A 21450-nucleotide genomic window follows, 5' to 3' on the forward strand; every position below is an offset into this window, starting at 1 on the left:
TCTACATGGTGCCCAATGGGGGGAAGAGTTGCAAAAAGACCAACCGCTTTGGGCATCTATTGTGGTGCGCAGTATCCTCAAGATAGGAGAACACGGATCACAAACTGCGCACCGTGGCAGGGCTAGCCACTCAACGGTGTAAAATATGGCTCTAGGTGATTCGGTCATGTTGACTGTCGCCAAAAAATGGGCATGGGTAGTTACCGGTGATAAGTGGGTTGATGACCCGGCCTACTCTCTGACCCACGCCAGGGACCCATGCTAACGGTGGGAGGGGTATATGTGCCCCTATTGGCCAGTGTGTGCCCGCCATAAAAGCCCAGCAGCCCTGGGTCAATAGGCTACTGGCTGGCCGGTGTCTAGTTGCCCAGCCTGGGTTACCTGGGATAGCTCTGATGAGTGAAAGCTGGACATAAAACCAACCAACCTGCCAAACATGAACTGAGAATTGCTACGCTTAATGTAGGTTCACTGACAGGATGCAGCTTAGAAGTGGATGACATGATGATACGGAGGAGGCTGGACATCCTATGTATCCAAGAGACGAGATGGAAGGGCAGTGCAACAAAGCCACTTGGCTTGGGATCCAGACTCTACTACTCAGGTGGTGGACAGGCTAGAATGGTGTAGGAATTGTGGTGAGACAGAGGCTTCAGAAGTCAGTGAGGGATATCATCAGAATTAATGACAGACTCATGGCAATCAGACTCCAGTATAATGATAGGACAGTATTCATAATCTCAGCCTATGCCCCACAGCAGGGTTGTGATAGTGAAGAAAAGAGTGCATTCAGACAGCAGTTGCAGGACCTACTAGATAAAGCAGGGTAACATGAATTGGTGTTGATAATGGGTGACTTAAATGCACATATCGGGACAGACAGAACAGGATATGAGGACTGCCTGGGTCCACATGGGTGAAGCAATAGGAATAAAGAAGTAGAAGCCATTCTAGACTTCTGTCTAGCAAATGGCTTGATAGTAGCCAACACATGGTTCAGAAAGAGAGACAGTCACAAGATCACATACAAGAGTAGCCAACATGCAACTCAGGTAGACTTCCTCCTAGTAAGGAAATGGCACTGGGGTAGAATCCATGATTGCAAAGTCATCCCCAGTGAAACAGTCGGTTCACAGCATAAACCAGTAGTTGCCACAATCAGCTGCAAGCAGTGGTCAGAGAAGGCGCTAAGGTCAACAGAGACCAGGCTAAAGATTTGGAAGTTGACTGGAGAGAAAGTACAGCAGTTCAAGGAATTACTCAGGGCTCTAGCACCCCAAGAAGAGGAGGAAATAGGTGGAGTTGAAGAAGAGTGGCAGTGTCTAAAAACAGCATGTGTTAGGACTACAGAAAAGATATGTGGCTGAGCCAGGTATGGACATAAGGTACATAAGGAAAGCTGGTGGTGGAATGCAGAAGTGCAGGAAGTAATCAAAAGAAAGAAGGAGTGCAGGAAGAAGTGGGAGATTGAAAAGACTGACCAAGCTAGGAAGGACTATTGGTTGGCTAACAAAGAAACTAAGAAAGAAGTTGCAATAGCAAAGAATAGGGCATCAGAGGCACTCTATCAGCTTCTGGAAAGTGACTCAGTAAGGGGCACAAAGAAACTATACCAGGTTGCAAGGCAAAGACAGAAAGATAAAGAAGATAGTCAGACACCCTTCATAAGGGATTCCAGCAACAACCTGCTTACAAGCCCACAGGACATCAAAGGCAGATGGAAGGAGTATTTCCAGCAGCTTCTGAATGAAGAAAACCCCACAGAAGTGGTACTGCCCCAGAAACAGCCTACAATGAGAGTAGAAGAGGAGCCCAGCTTAGAAGAAGTAAGAGCAGCACTAAGGAAAATGAAGTCAGGGAAAGCAGCAGGCTCAGATGAGGTCACGGCAGATATGATAAAGATGCTGGGTGAGCTAGGGGAGAAATGGCTCTTGAGGGTACTAATTGCAGTGTGGAGAGAAAGGCATATTCCAGATGACTGGAGAATAAGTGTACTCGTGCCAGTGTACAAGAACAAAGGGGACATCCACAACTGTGGACAGTACAGAGGCATCAAACTCCTACCACATTGCATGAAAGTTCTGGAGAGGGTGATTGATAAACGGATACGCAGAATAGTAGAATGTAAGATGGGAGACGAACAGTTCGTATTCAGATCAGGATGCAGCACAATTGACCCGATGTTTGCATTGAGACAGATACTTGAGAAGAAACTAGAGAAGAGGAGAGAGTCAAATTGGGCTTTCCTAGACTTGGAGAAAGCATATGACAAGGTCCCAAGAAAGCTGATCAGGGCAGTACTGTGGTGGTTTGAAGTCCCAGAAACATTGGTAGAATTAGTACAGGCTATGTACAAGGACCTAGTGACTCAAGTATGAACAGTGTTTGGTCTCACTGAGGGGTTCCCAGTGGGAGTGGGTGTACACCAGGGTTCAGCTCTGAGCCCACTGCTGTTCATACTGGTAATGGACCACATCAGCAAACAGGTTGGAGGGGATAGATCAACAAAGCTGCTGTATGCAGACAATGTGGCAGTACAGGCAGACTCTGAGCTAGAACCTCAGCAAAGGATAGGAGAATGGAATGCAAATCTGAAGGCACATGGGATAAAACTAAGCACAGATAAGACAGTGATAATGGCAGCAGATTGGGGAAATCAGAAGAAGCTGAGAATAGAGATAGATGGGAAGATAGTGGAATGGGTAAAAAGCTTCAAGTATCTGGGAGGGGTGGTTGAGGAGAAGGGTAGTCTGAATGATGAGGTCAAAGCTAGAATCAGAGGGGCTGCAGCCAACTGGCATAGAGTATCAGGTGTAGTCTATGACAGATGAATGCCAAAGAAGCTGAAAAGTAAGGTGTACAAGACAGTGGTGTGACCAGTACTTCTGTATGGTACAGAAACCTGGGCAGTAAAGGCAGAACAGTTGAAGAAGCTAGAGGTGATGGAAATGAAGTGCCTGAGAAAGGTGGTAGGATGCACACTGCGGGACAGGCGAAGAAATGAGGACATAAGAGCAGAAGCCAAAGTAGCTCCAATTGCAGAAAAGATCAAAGAAAACAGATTACGATGATATGGGCACATGTGTAGAAAAGCAGAAGACAATCTGGTGAGGAAGATTTGGGACAGACAGGAAGAAGGTAAGAGGAAGCGAGGGCGTCCAGCAAAGAGGTGGATGGATTGTGTGAAAGAAGATTTGCGACAGTCAGGCATGAGTGTTGAAGAAGGCAGGAGAGTGGCACTGAATCGAGAGAGTTGGTGACAGTTAATACGATACCCCGACCCCATGTAAATGGGAAAAAGGGGATGATGATGATGATGATGATAATGATGACACAGCTTTAGAGGAAAAAGTGCATGTTATATTTAGCCATGATGTGTTTTAGTTGTTAGGTACATTTAACAGAGATGTGCTTGCTTGTCAAAACACATCACACTGAGGCTTCTATGCCTTTCTTCAGTACTGTTTATTCACAATTTCTCTTTTATTACAGTATAATATTCACCAGTGGAAACTGCTCCAAGGAAACCTTATGAATTTCAGTTTATTAGAGTTCATGAATTTGTCATTTTTTATGCTTAAAGAGGTTTACCCTCCTCCTCAGTCTCACTCCCAAAATTCCTTTTATTCCTTTTACAGTCACTTTAGCCTGAGCTGAAAAGGTACGACTTGTTCTCAATCAACCTCCCATCCTTTCCTTCACACCAGCTTAGCAGGGCTACAAGAGTGTCTTTCTTGGATAGAAGCAGAGGTTTCACAGAAGCATTTTGAAAAGCTCTTCCTCAAGTGATTTGACTCTCAATCACCTCCTAAGGAATAGAAAGGTTGTCAGCCCCTGTGAATGAGTGGGTCTAACGTGCTGCAAATGAAGCATAAACATAAGTAAAATATAACAGGAATGGAACATTGCACTGGGTGTTAAACATGCATTGCTAGGGATTCCTTTTCCAAGGTGCAGTGCTACCTCATCTATAGGAATCCTTCAGAACTGACAAAAGAGACAATTTATCTTATGTAGTGTCAAACAAAACTTAGGTGATTGTGACTCTCACTCACTGACCAGCAATATGATCACCATTACTTCAGATGATGCTAAACAAATAACTGGAATACAAATGGCTTCTAGAATTTGACAGCAGTTGACCAAAGCCACATCCATTACACACACCTCTCTACAGTATGCATACTGTCCTGGTAAAGACTAGTGCCCTAAGGATAACCTTATCAATAGGGCAGAGGGAGATAATGAGAATTTTCACAGAGAAGAAGCACAAGAAAGTAAAAGACTACAGAGGAGAAGCACATGTGTTCTTGTGGAGGACTCAGTGATGAGGAGGAAGTGAACAGGCAGCTAACATAGGCCTGGAAATTTGGTTTGAAAGAATGGACATTAAATCCTCAGGATTGCAGCAGCACAGCATAAGAAGATCAAGGTCACTGAACATAAAAGGACATGTATATTGGCTAACAAAAGGATGAGGGCAATGCAAGGGGGGGGGGGCAAAATGGGATAAAGGCAATGTGGGGAGCACCGTGAAACTACTGAAGGGCCTTAACTGATCAGCACACACACCTAACACTCAGACTGCTACTTGTTTATAGCATGGGTACAATACTTTTGTTAATACCATGGATATAATGATATAGTATTATGCATTATGAAGGTTCAAGAAATAACTGAAAAATTGTCATGCCTCTGAATTCATAGAGCAAAAATGATTCACTGAGACAGATGTTTGTCTATACAAGATTCATACTTATCTTGCAATGGAAATCAAGGAATCAGGTGCTAAGATTAAGTGTTTTGTGAGCAAATATTTAAAATAAACAGCAGTATGACTCACTGAAGTATAAGAAAAATCCTAGGCCACCCCCAACATACCTAGGGAGCTGTTTAAGTAAACCTTGCTAATGGAAACAACTACAGAAAACAACTTTTTCTTTTTTCTGAAAAATCCTGTCTTTTTGGATACTATTGATCCCCTTGGAGCCTTGGTAACTGTTGACCTGTGCTTGCCGATGGCAGGAATAGTCACAAGTGCTTAGAAAATGGAAATGTTCAGTATGGGTAAGATTGAATATACATTCCTTTCTCAGCTGTTCACATCACCTTGAAGTAGATAGATAAGTTCAGAGTTCAGAGTTCAGAGGCTACTAGGGAAGGAACGACAGCACTTTATTCAGAGAGGGTTTACACTGTAGAAGAGTATTGTATGTGATATGCTTCACTTTATTGAGTTTACATTTGTTGCAATATTTTGCGATTGTAGGAGTGTATTCTTTTATTATGTTGCATGTTCATAGGAGATTACTAGGCTAACAGCTTAAGAGCCCTTACAAGCCTAGCCAATATAACCTTATTTTACCAAATATATGGCTCCTAGGGACAAGAGAATGGCATGGATTTGTGCCTATGCCTTGACTATCTTACAGATCGCCCCTGGCCATAAGGGATGTAGGCACAACCCCAGGTGTGAATTTGCAATTGTCAAAGGAAAAAACTTCAAAGACCAATACACGTAAGGTTCAGTTAAGGCACTTTAATTTACTTGCAGCAAGGAGACAAAAACATGCAAATACAAGGATTTGTCTAACTACTAACAGGAAGTATGCTCATTCTTATACTGTTTTACAAGACATGGCCTTCTAAGCTGACGTAATCAAACACAACTTTAAGCATTGTACTACAACACGTGTTACTTCAGATTTTCTGCTGACATGACTAGATTTGTGAGAAACTTTTCAGAAAAACAACCTGGCCTTGGTGACTATTAATCCGTTTACAAGCGTCTATTGTACACTGTTACTTTTCAAGGTACTTTTCTAATACAGATACAAGCAAATGCTGATTGCGTTCATATTTTCAAGCAGGCTTTGTCCTAATTATCTGTTACTTCTACAGCTGTGTATGTTCTCATAGCACAGCGGAACTTCTTGTCTGAGTTTCATATAAGCAGCATTGTTCTATTCATTATTTTCCTAACGCAAGCAGAAATCAAAGCAAGATTTAGCTGACAATACAAGGTCAGAAAGCAACTGCAGTTTGTACAGATTTATGCAGTATGAAATAGAATAAATGTGTTAACTCTTTTAGGCTCTGAATGCACTAAGCATATTACTAATACACACATTAATGCATATTTTTCTAACATTTCCCCCCTATTTATACTTTTATTCTACTTTCAAAATAAGCATAAACAGTTTGTTTTCTTCTCCTAACCTCTTCCACTCAGGATTTGCAGTTAAGAGAGTCATTCAGTTTAAACTTATGAAAGCATTTTCAGTCTTTTAACAGTTCTTCAAACTCAGTACTTTGATATAAGGTTTCAGAAACCGACATGTCTATAAGATCTTTAATCAGTCTTTTCATGCAGGGGATACCACAACAAACACATACTCCCAGTAGGAGCATACCTGCACAAATGGCAATCAGGATATTCATTAGGATGGTACCCCACCCCCCAAACCATTTCTGGAAAAAGTCCGTCAGTGGGTTTGGGCCTGGTTTGGTCATGGCCGACACTTGCTGAATTACCTCAAGATGATTGTCTATCTCATGTTTATGGTCAGGAATATACGAACAGCATTCTTCTTGGATTAAAGTGCACATACCACCTCTCGCTGCTAGGGTGAAGTCGAGAGCCATGCGGTTTTGGAACACTACAGTTCTCATAGCATTCAGTTCATCAGTCACCAATTCGAGAGCAGAAAAAGTTGCATTGCTCATTACTTCGAGAAGGTTTGATAGTTTTCTGAGCTCCCAGATCGATTTCACTGCTCCATATGCTGGTAATATGCCTGCCCACGATATAACGCTATCACTCAAGTCCATATGTGTCAGCCCTTTGCCTAGGGAATGATGGTCTTTCCAACGCGCATTGATTCATCCCACAGGATTCTCAGGTTTCTTGACGACCTCTCCGACATTTCTAATTTTTCCATGAGGCAAAACTGCAGTGTGTCAAATGGCCAGAACCAGGTAACACAAAAAACAACTGCCGGACCAATTCTCAGGTAACCATTTGTATGCATTTCTGCCACACACAAAATAACAATCCTCTACTTTAGTAGTAACCTTGCTATGAATATACACTCACCTTGCATGAAACATTTTTCTATCAATTATAGACAGCTGTTTATAAAGAACAGAATTATGTTTTACTTCATCAAGTGTTTTATGCATCAATCCAAGAAATGAATCATAGTTTGTATTGCAATAAAGATCTACTTTGTTTCCTTTAGTATAACATCTATAAGGAACAGTCACATTGCAATTGCTCCAACCCACCTGAACAGTATCATTTTTATAAAAACACACAGTTCCCTTTTGTGGAACAGACAAGTGCAATGCTATTTTATCTTGTGCTGTAATGGTTGAGGTATCATAAATCAAATTTTCCCAGGTCTCATTGACCCCTAGGGGGACTGTAGTCATTAATAACCCCCCGTATGCTGTCAGCAAAGCTGTGCAAATCCAGCAATTCAAAACATTGAAAGTCTCAGCATACACATATTTAATTGCCTGGTAAGTGTTAAAGTTCGGATGCCAGTTTATGAGTAACGCTTCACGTTTATTCAGTTCAGTCTGTGTGGCTGGGAAAAGAAAAGGCCACAGCAAAAAGATTATTGTCACTAGTACAGTTAACAGGATGATTATGCAATACTTCTGAGGAAGGGGTTGTTCTGCATTCCTGTTTCTTCTGAACTCTATCATTTTTACTCTTGGCATGTAACAAGATTTTTGTCCAGTTCAAAGTTTTTAACTAATTTACAGTGCGTCAGGTGGATCCAAGAGGCTCGCTCTGCGATTTTGACTGCAGTGGGTGTTGACAAAAGCACTTGATATGGAGCTTCCCACTTTGGAGACGTCCAGTTCTTTCCCTTGACCACCTTCAGCCAGATCCAAGTTCCAGGGGACACTGCCACTTCTGATGGTCTGGTTCGTTCATCTGAAACAGAATTTAACTGCAACAAATGCTTAGAATTTAATAACTTACACATATACTCTGCTAACGTACTGTCAGCTTCCTGGTCTGTGGGCATGAGAGATTTCCACTGAGGTATATAGTAAGCCCTTCCAAAGAGCTTTTCAAAAGGAGTCAATCCTTTTGCATTCGGAACAGTTCTCATGCTCAACAGTGCCAGGGGCAGACAGTACACCCAATTTCTCTGTGTTTCTAATATTAACTTCCTTAACTTACTTTTTAAAATCCCATTATGCCTCTCTACTAGCCCTGCTGATTGCGGGTGATACGCACAATGATTCTTTAAAGAAATACCGAAAAATCTACTTAGCTGTTGTATGGTCTGATTCACGAACTGCGTGCCATTGTCACTGTAGATCCTTTCCAGAATGCCAAATCTAGGGACGATTTCTTTAACAAGGACTTTGGCCACTGTTGTAGCATCTGGATTTTTAGTCAGAAAGGCTTTCACCCATCTGGAAAACATATCTACAATGACAAGACAATACTTTTTATTTTCACATTTATTCAACTCTATGAAATCCATACAGATAGTATGAAACGGATATGGTGGTGTAGGAAAACTCCCTTGCTTGGGCTTTAATGCCCCTTGTGAATGATGTTTATTACAAACATGGCATACTGCGCAGAATTTTTTAGAGTAATTTGAGAAGCCATATGTCATGAACACTCGGTTCACCAGCTGTACCATCCCCCCTGTTGAGACATGGCTCTGCCCATGGCTCAACAAAGCTGCATATCTAAACAAATTAGATGGCAATATCGGTTTTCTTTCTTTAGAGATGTACAGCCCCTTTTCGAGAATTGCTCCTCATTTTACCCATCTTTCTTTTTCGACTTTCGTAGTAAGTGTCTGCATTGTCTTTAACATTTCTAAGTCTAAAATCTCAGATGGTTGTAATTCTTCATTCAAAAGAAATGCTTCTGAAGCTGCCTGCTTTGCAGCTGTATCAGCTCTTGCATTACCTTTTGAAATATTATCCTGTTTCTTGGTATGAGCTACACATTTACAAATAGCCACTTTCTGAGGTAACTGAATAGATTCTAAAAGATCTAAAATAAACTGTGCATGATTAATTGGTTTGCCAGTAGATGTTATCATTCCTCGATTTTTCCACTGTAGCGCAATAACATGTACAGTAGAAAAAGCATACTGGCTGTCAGTAAAAATGTTTACACATTTATCCTTTGCTAAGGTACATGCCCGTGTCAAGGCAATCAATTTTGCTGCCTGTGCAGATAAACTGTGTGGTAAAGATTTCGCTTCTATAATGTCAGTATCAGAAACTACTGCATATCCTACTAGGTTCTGTCCTGCAGGACCCCTTTTGCATGAGCAGTCCACGTAGTATGTCACCTCGGCATCATCCAAGGGAACATCCGTAGGATCTTTTCTAGGTAGTGTCTTTTGCTCAATCACCTGCAGGCAGCTGTGTGGTGTGCCATCTGCAGGGGTTGGGAGCAAGGTAGAAGGGTTCAAAGTCATACAACGTTCAATTGTCATGTGAGGTTGGCTCAACAATATAGTAATACAGGAAAGATGCCTAGCAGGGGAAAGATATGCTACCTTCTCTTGCAGTAAAATAATTGTGACTGCATGAGGCACTCTCAATGTGTGAGGGTGGAACAACACTACTGAGGCCGAAGCCTGTACTACCATTGCAGCTGCAACTACTGCTTGTATACAGTGAGGTAAAGACCGTGCCACTGGGTCCAGTTGTGAAGAATAATAAGCAATAGGGCGTTGCTTGTCCCCATGCTGCTATGTTAACAGTGATGTCATATAACCTTGCTTACAATCTACAGTTTGGAAAAAAACGTTTATGATAGTTTGGTAATCCCAAAACTAATGAGGATGCTATTAACTGTTTCAGTTTGCAGAAAGCAGATTCTGCTTCTGGTTTCCATTGTAACAAATTCTGTGCTGCCATAGGCTTTTTATAAATCAGGTTAGTCAATGGTGCAGATTCCAAGGCATAGTTTGGAATCCAGCACCGACAAAAATTAGTCGTACCCAGGAAGGACATAATTTCCTTCTTGGTAGTGGGTTTTGGTGCTTGCAAAATCGCTATTTTTCTGTCCTCATCTAATGTCCTACCCTCCTTGGATATTACATATCCTAGGTATTTAACTTGTTTTTTCCAAAGCTGCAGTTTATTTTTGTTTACTTTATGTCTTTTAGTGGCTAAAAATTGTAATAGCGCTATAGTGTCCTCTTTACAATCTTGCTGGGTGGGGGACGCCAGAAGGATATCATCAACATAAAGCAAAATATGACTACCTCTTGGTGGGGTAAATCCTGCCAAGTTGCTTGCCATTTCTTGTGAAAATATTGTTGGACTTTCACAGTACCCCTGTGGTAGTCGCTTATATGTATACCTTTTCCCCTGAAATGTGAATGCAAATCAATGCTGGCTGTCAGGGTGTATCGGTATCGAAAAGAACGCATTGCTAATATCTACCACAGAAAAATATTTCTGTTGAGGTTTTAAATCATTCAACAGGGTGTGTGGATCTGGCACCGCAGGTGCCCTTGGCATTACTGCATCATTTACAGCTTGTAAGTCTTGGACCATACGCCACTCCCCATTCGCTTTCTTAACAGGAAATAAGGGTGTGTTACATGGTGAATCAGGAGATTCCACCAGCAGCCCTTCCTTAAGCAAAGCTGCTATAATAGGTTTGATTCCTACCTCTGCATCTTTTCTTAAGGGATACTGTCTCTTTTGTGGTCTAAATGCTGACTTTGGCGTAATAGTAACTGGTCCCGCTGTACAAATAAGTCCTACATCTGATTTTCCTGTTGACCAGAGAGTTTCTGGTATATTCTGTAAGGCATTCTTTTCCTCCTTCAATAGGAGAGCCAATCAGCTGTCCTCGCTAGATTGCAAGTGTACAGCTGGGCGGGTCTGAGTTATCCAGTTCAACTTCTGCATTTGTATTCCCTGTTCTGATAGTTCTAACTCTGTCTGTTTCTCCCATCTCGTGACTTTTTCTCCCAAGTCTATCTATTTCACATTTTTGTCCTTAGTTAAGCTAACATGTGGTAATCGATTATATTGATAGAGTGCAAAGAACTCCTGGGGCAATGAACAGCTGACTACACTGTTCCTTTCTGTGTCCCAGTACAGATTATGCAATACCAATCTGTTTGCACGGTTTCTAAACAATTCTTGCTCATATTCCTTATCAGGTCCTGGTGTATTACAATAATACAGAATACAGTGCAACAAATGCTGTTTATCAATGTCAAGGGAGGGGAACTTGCTGATGGCTATGTTCATCAACTCTTCGGTCCTGCCTTCGCCCAGAATGATACCACAATATAAGGATAAAATGATTGACTTCAACAATTGGCTAAGCTTATGGTGTCATTCAAAGGGGATCCAGTATCTGTCTGCCTGGGATGACATGATTGACAGACCACGATGCTTTGCCAGAGATGGTCTGCACCTGTCGCACCTGGGATTCAGGTTACTGGCTAAGGATCTTGCCACCCCTATAGTGCCTTTTTTAGACAAACTTCAAAGGACAAAACCACCACCGTAACAGGTACAAGCATGCAAAATCTGAAGGTAATGCTACTCAATGCTAGAAGTCTAAACCTCAAAATGCACTCTCTCGAGGCACTCCTAAAAATGGAGAACATCGATATCTGTGCAGTAACTGAGACCTGGTTCAAGGCTCCAGAGAGCACCCCTGCAATACCAGGCTACAACTCTTACCACACTTTTTGGCCACCAAACCAGGACCGAAACACTAAAGGTGGAGGAATGTCAATATTCACCAAGGATATTCACACCACCAGGCTAGTTGGCCAACACAATGTGTCTGAAATTCTCCAAGTGCAACTAACACTAGGTAAGACTGCAATCCAAATTGTAGCTTGCTACAGATCCCCCACCATACCCCAAGATTCTCACTACACCTTTCTAAACATACTGGAAAATATTAAGATAGAACCAAACACCCTAATACTGGGTGATTTTAACTATCCTGCCATTAACTGGAAAAACTACTCATGTCCCAACACCTTTGCGCAACGGTTCTTGGAATTCATAAATTCCAATGCCCTGGATCAACTAATCCATAGTCCCACCAGGGGCTCCAATATCCTAGACCTGGTCATTACCAACATGGGAAATCAATGCTCCATACCTATGGTCACCCCCTCGTTAGTCAGGTCTGACCATAAGCTAGTCATCCCACCCCCACCCCCCAGTAAAGAAACCACCATAAAAAACTTCTCCAAAGCCAACTTCATGCTACTCAAGTCAGAAGTGACAAACTTCATGACACCCATGCAGACGGGAACTGAAAGTTCAACTGCTGAATCCTACACTAAGGCACTGTATGAGCACATCCACTCATGCATGAATCGTGCCATCCCAAATAGAACCAAAATGCTCTCATCCAAAAAAGGAAGCCAATCTGGTGGTCCCCTGCCATAAACAAACTTTACAACAAAAGGAAGAAACTTTTGCAGAAAAGAGGAAAATCCCAGGATGCAAAACTCCCTTACTAGCCTCAGTAAGAAACTGAGATGCCTCATAAAATCCTCCAAAGCTAGTTACAAAAATAAAATTGCCAAAGATTCCAAAGACAACCACAAAGCATTCTATAACTATGTCAAGAATCTAAATGGCAATGCTCAGATCTGCTCTGAGCTAAAACAGAATGGCATTAAATATACTGATCCGAAGGATATTGCCAATATCCTGGCAGATCGATTCAATGCCAACTTCACCCCTCTCACCCCCTAAATGGCCCATCTCAATAACCGAAGATTGCCAAATTCCAGTAATAACGGCCACACAGGTACAAAACGCACTCTCTAAAGCCAAGAATACAGCATCCATGGGACCAGATGACATCCCGGGCTGTGTACTACATGAACTACAATATGAACTGGCACCTCACCTAAGTGTCATGTTTAATCATAGCCTCACCTCAGGTTTCGTGCCCACTGAGTGGCGCAGAGCTACAGTTATCCCAATCCACAAGGGGGGATCCACCTTGGATCCCAGAAACTACCGTCCCATCAGTCTGACAAGCCTTATCTGCAAGGCCATGGAGCGTATTATCATGGAACTTATAAACAAAGACATTGGCAACCTTCAAACACTGGACCCCACCCAGTTTGGGTTTGTGAAGGGCCGATCTTGTCTCCTAAACCTGATTGACTTCTTTGAATCAGTCTCCAGAGCCATGGATAAGGGTAAGGTGGTCCACACAGCCTATCTAGACCTTGCCAAGGCCTTTGACACCATCCCCCACTCTGGAATCATAGATAAACTTACTAAGTTGGGCATTATCCCTATGTCACCCAATGGGTTGCTAAATGGCTTACTGATAGAGCCCACACTGTAAAAGTAGCCGACTCCAAATCCAGCTCCAGACAAGTGACAAGTGGAGTACCTCAGGGTTCAGTCCTGGGGCCGCTCTTGTTTGGCATCTACTTCTCTGAAGTACAGGTCAACACTAAGGGGCTCTGGCTAACAAAGTTTGCAGATGACTACAAACTGGGAGCCATTATTGAATCCCCAAATGATGTGGATACTCTACAAAAGGGCCTTACAGAAACAGATGCTTGGTGCCAGAGCCATGGGCTCAAGCTCAATGCCAAGAAATGTATTGTTATCCCCTTTGGGAAAAAACATGTATCCATGAATTACCATATAGGTGGCAGTACACTATACACAGAAAGTGTGATAAGAGACTTAGGGACACAGGTGGACAGTGGTCTCACCTTCGATAACCACATTGCCACAACAGTCAGGAAATCCTTCTATGTGGCACACCTCATCACGAAGGGCTTTTCATCCAGAAAAAAGGAGGTCATTGTCCCACTGTACTCATCCCTCATTAGACCCATTATAGAATACAATGCCCCATTTGGTATGTATCTCTCAAGACATCTGCAACAACTGGAAAGGCCTCAGAAATACCTTACTAAAAGAATCACAGGCCTAAAGCAGATGCCCTACGCTGACCACCTTAAAAAACTCCAGCTATACTCTGTCGCATATCATCTACTCAGAGGCGATCTCTGCTTAACATACAAGGCCATGTCAAACCCAGAGCTGTTGGACATGCTACACTTAAAGAAATCCCAATCCCTCAGAGCTACACGCTCCAGGGATCTAAACCTTGTCATCACAATAAACAAAACATGCTGGAGGGATAGGTTCCTGACCCAGAGACTCCCCAGACTCTGGAATAGATGGCCCATACATGTCAAGCAGAGTGCCTCTTTGGACCTCTTCAAGAGGAACCTTGATGATTGGATGGGAGAAAGGAAATTCACCCCAGGGATCACGTCAGTCGCCCTGCTAGACAGGGGTCCAGGAAAGTAAATAATGTGGGAAGAAATAGCCAGGAAATTGTTATGGCTAGGCTTCTATAGGCCCTAGGGCTGATAGCCTAGTACCAACCTATGAACCTATGAACCGCCCCTGGACCAGTCGTAACCAAGTCCTGGCTGTACCAGTAATACGTTTTACCCTCCGATTGCACTGTAAAGGTATCAATTTGTCACTGTGCTTCCATACCCTGCATGGTTGGAACTACTGCTATACCAAATAGCTGCATAAGGTCTCTGCCCAAGAGGTTTACTGGGCATTTTGCAGAAACAACAATTTTGCTTTTCTGGGTCAATCCTGTAACAGGATCAGTTATCACAATATTATGGGAGAGGGGCTCACGATACAGCTGCCATTAGCTGCTTTCACTAATATGTAATCAGGTGACTCTGAGTTCTCTGGCAGCTTGGAGGGATGTATCAGGGTTCGTGAGGCCCGTGAGTCACACAAAAATGTGACTTTCCTCCCTTCTACCAGGAGTGTGACTTCTGGTTTTGTGTCTGCTAAATAGAGCTCTAAGCTCAATAAAGCCAAATCCAATAGTTCATTTTTTTCACTATCCGTGACTTCTTGCACTTCCTCTATGTCTTCTGTCACATTCTCTACTCCCTCTATCACATACTCATTTGTCCTTTCTCCGCTATCCCCTTCTAGTGATTCCTGACTACCATATAGTCAGTCGTCACCCTCCTTATCCTCCATGGTTGCCTTCTTGTTTTTCTTGCAATCCCTTGCCAAGTGTCCTTTCTTACCGCATTTAAAACATTCACCCCTTTTCTTACGCCCTTCAAAGTCCTCTGATTGTTGATCAGATTGTTTGTTTCCCTGGGCATTTCTCTTGCCCTTTTTCCCGGACTGTACTACATAAATTTCTGCTCCATCTTCTACAGAAAATACTTGGGCTTTCTTTTTCTTTTTGCTATTAAAATGCCTTTCGGCATGCCTAGCATATTCAAGCAATGACTGTAATATGCTTGTACAATGATCTACCATGTGTTTTGTAATAAAACTGCTTATGGGTGCAATACTGCCTTTCAAAAATGCATTCTTTAACTGCTGCTCATATGGGGAATCATGTGTCTGATCTTCAGGAACCTGCATTCCACAATGGTTATTAAAACATTCTAATAGTCTGGCATAATATCGGTCAATAGCTTCACCTTCCTGTTGGATGCATTGATTAATGCGAGTCCAGTCTGCCCTAGGCTTCCATTTCTTAGAGATTCGGTCTGTAAGACCTTTCACTCTGTTGTCTAATTCTGTGCTATTATGTGGGAGGGGCCTGAGCGCAATATCACGGGGATTCCAGTTGCCACTAATCATGTGCCAATCTGGTCCCAAAATTTGTCTGACTGCTTTTTCTACCTCTTCTCTGTTTAAATTATAACTCAGCCTCATTCCTTGAAAATCTTCTAAGAATTTTCTAAAATTAACTTTTGGATGGGGAATTCCCTCAGTGGCTTTCCGGATGTCTTCCGGAGTCCAGGGTCTATACACTAGAATAGTTGCGTCCTGACCTTCTTGCCCTGCCTGAGAATTAGGCACTTCTATAAGTGGGCATATTTCTTCTTCACTTATATATCGTGAATTTCTACCCATTTGATATAACTCAATGTCCCCTTTTGAGTTTCCTGCCCATGTTCGAGACCTGGTCTCGACGGGATCTCTAACAAACGGTGTTGCTTTTGTAGTGTCTCTACTTACAGTGATAGCAGGATATCACAGGAGTGGACTAACTTGCTCACTTGCCTCATATTCTGGTAAGGGAGGCGGAGGGGCTGATGCTATTACTAAGTTATTGTCCTCCTTATCTAAAAACATTGCTTTTGAATTATTACTCTTTTGTTCCCTTCGGTTTACTTCCTCAATCCACCTGTGTGCATGAGGAATTCCTAATTGACGTTGCTTCTTTACCCGACCTTTAGAATGGGTTTTAAGCTGTTTGACAAGTTTGACAAGCGAGGATTTTTCTAGTTTACCATCAAATTCATATTTATTAACCCATTTTGAGTAGTATTTAATGTTATCAGCACGCTGTGACTGCATGTATTTTGCGTCTTCGGTGAACGGCGGATTTTGGGACCTTTTTGTACAATTATTACCCATTTTATTCTACCTTTTTAATCGTTACATAACACCTTATTTTTATGTGGTACCACGGATATTTTTATAGTCTCTTCAGAATGACTGCCTACCTGCTCTGTTTCCCTGATCTATGACAAGACAGTAATCTTTCTGCCCCTGACTTATAAACAAAGTCTCTAACAGAACAAATACAAATCTAGTCCCTGATCTAAAACAGAAAAAGAAGGTAGATTCACCTTACCTGAGCCTTCGTGATTGATCACCTGGTTCAAGTAAACCTATCCTTCAGTCGCAGATCAGAAAGTGGCTGGCCTCTTTTGTACGACAATTCAGTCAGAGGACTTTTCAAATAAGAAGAACCAATGTGGTTTCTTCCCTGTACGGTTTCAAGCCACCTGGCCTGTCTGATCCGAGGCGAAGTGAAGGTTTCCGGTCCGAAGGACCAATCTGTCAAAGGAAAAAACTTCAAAGACCAATACACATAAGGTTCAGTTAAGGCACTTTAATTTACTTGCAGCAAGGAGACAAAAACATGCAAATACAAGAATTTGTCTAACTACTAACAGGAAGTATGTTCATTCTTATACTGTTTTACAAGACATGGCCTTCTAAGCTGACGTAATCAAACACAACTTTAAGCATTGTACTACAACACGTGTTACTTCAGATTTTCTGCTGACATGACTAGATTTGTGAGAAACTTTTCAGAAAAACAACCTGGCCTTGGTGACTATTAATCCGTTTACAAGCGTCTGTTGTACACTGTTACTTTTCAAGGTACTTTTCTAATACAGATACAAGCAAATGCTTATTGCAGTTCATATTTTCAAGCAGGCTTTGTCCTAATTATCTGTTACTTCTACAGCTGTGTATGTTCTCATAGCACAGCGGAACTTCTTGTCTGAGTTTCATATAAGCAGCATTGTTCTATTCATTATTTTCCTAACGCAAGCAGAAATCATCTGCTTCTCAGTAAATTTCCAAAGCACAAGCAAGATTTAGCTGACAATACAAGGTCAGAAAGCAACTGCAGTTTGTACAGATTTATGCAGTATGAAATAGAATAAATGTGTTAACTCTTTTAGGCCCTGAATGCACTAAGCATATTACTAATACACACATTAAAACATATTTTTCTAACAGCGATGCTCCGTCCATTGATCCAAATCACATTTGAAATGAGCTATAGAAGGGCTCTGCTTAATATGAATAGGAAGCCTATTCCAAAGAAGAGGCAATCTCTGTCTCTTCAGCATGTTTTGTTTGAGTCGCTAAGTTTAGATTCCTGGCCAGGAAAGTCTGATACCAAGTCAAATTAGAATGGGGATTCATGGATAGGACTGTGTGTCCAACCATAGTAACAAAATCCATAAAACTGACATTAATGCTGCTATTCAGGAATGTGCTGGAGACTGATATGATGTATTTTATTGTCAGGAATGCTGTGAACTCCATGCAGAGCTAAAATATAAGTGTGTATTATCCACTTGATAAAGAGTTTTACTAGGTAATCTACTTGACAAGGAATTTTACTAGGTAGTATGTTTTTCCCTCTCTCTCTCTGTTACCAAGAAAGAGGGATATATATCATGCTATGTTCTTCAATATCACCCATCACTGTATGTAGACCATAACAGCTTGTCAATTCACTAATTACTGAATCATTCTACCAAGACTTCAGGATATTGAACAGGTCAATTGTCAAAACTAGATGTTCGTGAAAATCAGCATACCGAATATATAGTAAACTGTACAGCTATATTGCTCATAAGCCAAACCATGTGCACTGGAATCATCTGCTTATTGCACAAAGAACTGCAGTCTTCACACTGCTTCTACTTAATTATTACTACTTTCCTGCATCCCCTACATTGCTGCTTCTTAATCATTACTGCTCTCCTGCAGTCCCCGTGCTGCTCATTTATTAGTATTCCCTTATACTCTCCATACTACTGCTGCTGCTTAAGTATAACCACCATCTGCAAATCCCACACTGCTACTACTTAATTATTACTACCATTTGATACTTAATTATAACCACCATATGCAAATCCCACACTGCTACTACTTAATTAGTAGTACCATCTGCAAATCCCATGCTGTTACTACTTAATTATTTGTACCACCTGTAAATCCAATGCTAATACTTAATTATTACTATCATCTACTACTTAATTATAACTACTATCTGCAAATCCCATACTGTTGCTACTTCTTTACTTCTCCCCTGCAACCCCCAGACTACTGCCACTTATTTACTACTCTCCTGCAAACTCACACTGCTACTATTTAGTTATTGCTACTCCTATGCTACACCCCACCACTGTTACCTAATTAGTGCTGCTCTCCCACAACCTCCTCATTGCTACTACTAAATTAATTATGACATTCTAGCAGCACCCACACTGCTGCTATTCAATTATTATTGCTCTCCTGCAGTTCATGTTGCTTGTTTATTAGTATTCCCCCACATACTGCTACTGCTTAAGTACTAATCTACTGCAAACCAGACACTGCTGTTATTTGAATTATTAACTCCTCTGAGTTGCAAAATTTCACACTTCTAACCAGCACCAGATCCAGCACAAGGTGACCTAGGCAGCTGCCTAGGGCCTGGCACTTATGGAGGGGGCAGCCTGGCTTTAGAAAATATGGAAACAATATATTGTCACTTAAAAAAAAAAAACAGAAATGCTCCAGCACTTCAGTGCCTCACAACTCCTGTGAAGCAGGTATTTTGAGTTTGCTGCAGGGATAACTCTGCCTCAGGATGTATGTTTAGATACTGGAGGAAGATGTCTATGCAGAAGAGTTGACTTTGCTGCAGTAACTACAGGATATGTGCTTTGTGGGACATTATTCTTTGTGGCACCAGATTTATAGGAACCATTAAAATGACTGCACAGAAGACTGTGTGTGTGTGTGTGTGTGTGTGTGTGTGTGTGTGTGTGTGTGTGTGTGTGTGTGTGTGTGTGTGTGTGTGTGTGTGTGTGTGTGCATATATGTGAAATGCCCCAGTTAGGGGCATGTTTTACTTAAGTAACTTGCTCAGAATTTACGTTCGACCGAGACGCATTCGACAAAATGTGTCTGTGATCACGTAATAGGAACCCATATGGGTCTACTTGTTGTGTTTGAAATTACACTTGCTCAAACAAGAAAAGATCAAGACTCAGTTTAGTGAAACTGCACTTAACCGATATTGCACTTTCGTAAAACTCAGTTTACCGATCTCTCACTGCATTCTTGCACTTAGTATATATAAGTAGCGAAGGTCTGGTATGGCAAACAGAAACACGTTTTAGCAGGGGGCAAGACCCCCTGCACCACCCACACCCCCACTACTTATATATACTAACTCCGAGATCGCACTACAGTTGGGAAAATGTATATTTCCTTGTTCCCACTGTACTGTGGCTCAGTAAACTGAGTTTTGCGAAAATGCACTTTCGCTAAACTGGGTCTCAATCTTCTCTTGTTCGAACAAGTGTAACTTCAAACAAGAGAAGTAGACCCATATATATATATATATATATATATATATATATATATATATATATATATACACACACACACACACACACACACATATATATATACATGTATATATATATATATATATATATATATATACACACACACACACACACACACACACACACACACATATTTATATCTAGCTCCATATATATATATATATATATATATATATAATATATATATATATATATATATATATATATATATATATATATATATATATATACATGTACACACACATATGTATACATATCCACATCTCACCCACACCACCAGCGAAGGTAACCACCATGAAAAACTTCTCCAAAGCTAACTTTGGGCTCCTAAAAACAGAGGTGGCTAACTTCACAGCACCCATGCAAATGGAAAATAGGTGCATGACCACCAAATCATACACCAATACACTGTACAAAAACGTACATAAATGCATGAAACTAGCCATACCCAACAAAACCAAGATGCTCTCCTTCAAAAAAAGAAACCAATCTGGTGGTCCCCTGCCATTAGCAAACTCTACAACAGAAGTAAGAAACTGTTGCAGAAAAAGGTGAAATTTCAAGACTGGAAAAACTCCCTTATTAACCTCAACAAAAGGTTGTGATCCCTCATCAAAACCTTTAAAGCTAGCTATGAAGGCAGAATTGGGGCAGACACTAAAAAACAACCACAAAGCCTTCTACAGTTATATCAAGAATCTCCATGGCAATATCCAGATTTGCTCTGAGCTACTGCACAATGGTAACTCCTATACTGAACCAACAGATATTGCCAACATACTGGCTCTCTGATTCAGTGCCAACTTTTGCCCACCCCCCCAAAGGACCAATCACAATACCGGAAGAATGCCAGGCATCCAACATTACTGCAGCACAGGTTAAAGCTGCATTGTCCAAGGCCAAGAATACAGCTTCCATGGGACCCAACAATATCCCTGGCTGTGTTCTACATGAACTACAAAGTAAACTGGCACCACACCTGTGTGCCCTGTTCAGTCACAACCTCTCCTCAGGCTTTGTCCCTACAGAATGGCGCACTGCTACAGTCATCCCTCTCCATAAAGGGGGAGTGACTACAGACCTTGGGAATTATCACCCCATTAGCCTGATGAATCTGATATGTAAGGCTATGGAGCGCATCATCATGGACCTAATTAACAAGGATATAGGGAATCTCCAAACTCTGGATCCATGCAATTTGGTTTTGTGAAGGGTACATCATGCCTGCTCAACCTGGTTGACTTCTTTGAGTAAGCCACCAGAGCTGTCGATGACGGCAAGGCAGTTCATATAGCCTACCTTGATCTGGCCAAGGCCTTTGATACCATTCCCCACTCAGGAATTATTGGTAGACTCACCAAACTAGGCATCAACCCCTGTATCACTAGGTGGGTTGCAAATTGGCTCACAGATAGAACCCACAGTGTGAAAGTAACAGACCCCAAGTCAGACTGCCGACCAGTCACGAGTGGAGTCCCACAGT

The sequence above is a fragment of the Protopterus annectens genome, chromosome 17.part0 (assembly GCF_019279795.1).
Source record: "Protopterus annectens isolate FY-2018-M chromosome 17.part0, PAN1.0, whole genome shotgun sequence".
Taxonomy (NCBI): Eukaryota; Metazoa; Chordata; order Ceratodontiformes; family Protopteridae; genus Protopterus; species Protopterus annectens.